The sequence below is a fragment of the Lygodium microphyllum genome, chromosome 12 (assembly GCF_053477565.2).
Source record: "Lygodium microphyllum isolate KBCC chromosome 12, Lygodium_microphyllum_v1.1.10, whole genome shotgun sequence".
NCBI lineage: Eukaryota > Viridiplantae > Streptophyta > Polypodiopsida > Schizaeales > Lygodiaceae > Lygodium > Lygodium microphyllum.
The window spans coordinates 65,036,222-65,039,783 of record NC_141146.1 but is presented as its reverse complement, the minus strand read 5'-3'; positions in this window follow the sequence as shown (position 1 = coordinate 65,039,783).

The following is a 3,562-nucleotide window of genomic DNA, read 5'->3' as shown; positions in this document are numbered from 1 at the left end:
CATCTTGCTTCACTTCTTAACATATGTGGTTGTGTAGCTTGACACAATTGTCCTTCGACAGTGCTCCTTTAAAAGGATATAAATTCTTGTTTTCTTTGATTCACTAATCCTTAGGCTCTTCCATATTTCCAATGATATTTAAAATGCATAACTGTATCTTTTTCAATCAAAACACCCCTCAATATCATTCAAACTTGACACCTTTAAGTTGTCCTAGAGTATGCTAAGCCTATAGTTTTCATGTGATGAATGATAATCCATACGACATTTGCCCCCTCCAAACTTATGCATCCCCCAATTGTGCCATATGATGTAGCACACAGAACATACACCCATATGATCATCACCCAACTAAACATGTGCATAAGAAACCTCTTGCCATGATCAAAAATCCAAATCATGAGCTTTGAAAAGGCATAACAAGTCTCACCTCACCCACCTGGATTATAAGGCATTAATAGTGTGTGATACTCGATCATATAGCCCTCTAATACCAAATACTAAAATTTGTTAGATACTCCAAGATCAAAGAGTTAACCAAAACCCAAGTGTAACATCCTATATCCCTCAATGTCACCTACAAAAACCCTTTACTCTAGCACATCAGAGCATTTGATCCCAATCTCAAGAACCTACAAAGGAACACTCTCCCTATCTTTGATCTCATTATATAGTGCTAGAACATGACTTACAAATGCATCTTCTTTGCCTTGCATTGTTGGAGCAACTCGATAGCATCGGCATGCTTCATCATTACATCATTATTAAGCATGTTTTCAATAACATCAATAGAGAGAAAATCCACATTATCAACAATACCATTTCTAGCATCCTCCTCTAGAACTACATTAATCAATACATTTGTGTCATTACCATCAATAGTTAAAAACATAGTGATATCCTCAATCAAAATCTTTATATATTCACAACCCTCAGACATATAAGCATTTATAGTCAATACATCTACAGCAATAGCACCAAACTACATGTCAAACATCATAGATACATTCCTAGGCATATCCTCTATAGCACCGATATACTCTAGCTTTATGTCCACATCACCATTATCCTCTATCACTTTTTCATCTAGTGAAGGAAACTTAGACAATTTAAGAGACAAACCATGATTTTGCATATAAACCTTACCTTTTTGGGCATTCTTACATTCTTCCTAGACTTTAAATGCATGCTTCTATTCATCCTAGTAGGTTATTCTATACATCCATTGTATCTCTTGAACTTGTAATTTGAACCCATTTTCATCAATGCAATCGAAACATTCAATCCTCTAATCCTTTAGGATATCAAACTAATGCATTCTTTCATCAAAAACTTTGAGATAGTTAAACACATCATATTCATTAAATAGACCCACTTTCTTTATAATCGACTAAAGTGCTTGCCAAATCGTCCATCTGCTTAGGTTCTTGTTTTGAAATTTCCTATTCCTACATATCTATGAATTGATGTAATAAGTGTATTTGTACTGCCTCCATAAATATTCAAATTGCATGTACCCTACAATCCATATTCAAATTTATGCTTAACTACCTATGTACAATTTTTTAGTAACTACATCCAGTCCTGGGTACATTCCCTATAAAAATCCCTAATAGCTTCATGATCTCTAGGATCTCCCATCTTGCAATCTTGACATAGCATTTCACGTCAGGTTCACCATTTATGTCTAAAGGAAATGTGTGCATAGGGTGAAAAAATGTAGGGTCTCTAAAAAGGGAGTTAGGAAAGAGGAGGAGAGAGAGAGAGGCAGAATAACTGATGGATTAAGAAGAGCTATCATAAATATTATTTATAACAAGAAGTAAGGCTAAATTACAAACCCTATCAAAAACTTTGAACCCAAATCACAAGTATCCTATGAGAATATCTTGAGTGTTAGCCTTCCACTTCATCCAAGCAGTTCCATCACCTAGGAGTGGTCTACTTAGCCCTCCACTTCACACAAGTACAAAATTGCTCAAGAGTGATAGAAATTAAGCCCTTGTTATTTACCCTAAACAAGTCCTTTCAAAGCTTCTTGCATTCAAGGATACATCTTCAATCTTGTGCTTGAACCTAGATTTCTCTACAGTTGTCTTTCCATAAAGCATTAACCCACCACTATTCGAAGCAAGTCACTATGATTAAAGCATTTTACCTTGGATTCATGATTCATCTTTTCCTATTAGGCACTTGTGCCTATCCAAGATTTCTATTTCTGACTCAGCCATCTTAAAGCAAAAGTGAATATGACCTACATTTCTCAAATCAAAGGATGTAAGTGTCCTATGGAAGATGATAGTAACATCAATTGAAGTTTGTTGTCCTAAATGAGATACAAAGTACTTCAACACATTTTGTTTTAGAAAAGGGAATCAAAGCTTTTATGTTAGGGTTACAATATGAGTTGACATAAATAATTTACATTTGATGAGCATTTGATTGAAGAAGGAAAATGAAATAACTACACCAACCTTTCTTTATGATTACATACGTTTAGTGCATCAATCCAAAACAAAAAACTATCAATTCCTGATCATGGCATCTGTGATAATGAAGAACATCACCATTACATAAGCATTTGCCATCAATCCAATGTGTAACTGCAAGCACTATTACTTGTAAGGGCTACTACTACAATGTATAAGTTAATGTGATCTTCTTCATTTAGATTGGCTATCAACCTAAGTAGCTATAAGTGTTAGTAGTTCTCAACAAATATTATAGTAAAATAATCCCACCATTGATGGCATCAACATGCACAATGTTCTAAAGGAATAATAGCTGCACTACAAATCTAATTCTTATAATATGTCAAAGTTGATCTTAGCTTCCCAGCTTTTATGAAGACTGTTAGATCTTTAGCACGCTTCAGCGCCTCATCCCTAAAATTGGATTCATAGCAATGTGCACTCCTTCTATACTCGAACACATCAACCCAAGATCACAATGATGCCACCCTATCAATCAAAACAAGTTGCTTTGAAACACACATTGCAGGACTATGGCATTGCAATCATCATCTTCATGATCACTGTCCTAGCAACATTATTTTGGTGGCCTTCATTATCAGTTTTCTCCTTGTCTTCCCCAACAAACCATCTTTTTTCCCCCCATACATCTTTTTTTGGCCAAAGATGGTAGTCCCAGGATCTTAGCTTCTCCTTCATGGCACACCATTATCTAGAGCATCTACCCCCCCCCCCCCCCCCCCCCCCCGGCCCCCAATGCATGTCATTTTGTCTTTCCATGTCCCAAAAAGCCCAAACCAAGACATGCTCCCAAGGTTAATATTAGCCTTAGCTTTGCTAAAAGCTAAGTTAAAACTAAGTGTTTCCTACTCTGCATACTCTAATTATTTAACAATGATAAGATACCAAAAGCATTGATACCCTTCTTTCCCCAAACAAAGCACACACCCCATCAACACCATAGTATCCTCCCAAAAATCCCTCTCAAGCATCAATGCTCCTTTACAAAGATATAAATTCTTGTTTTCTTTGATTCATCAATCCTTAGTCTCCTTCATGATTGCAATGGTCTTTGAAATGTGCAAGTATAT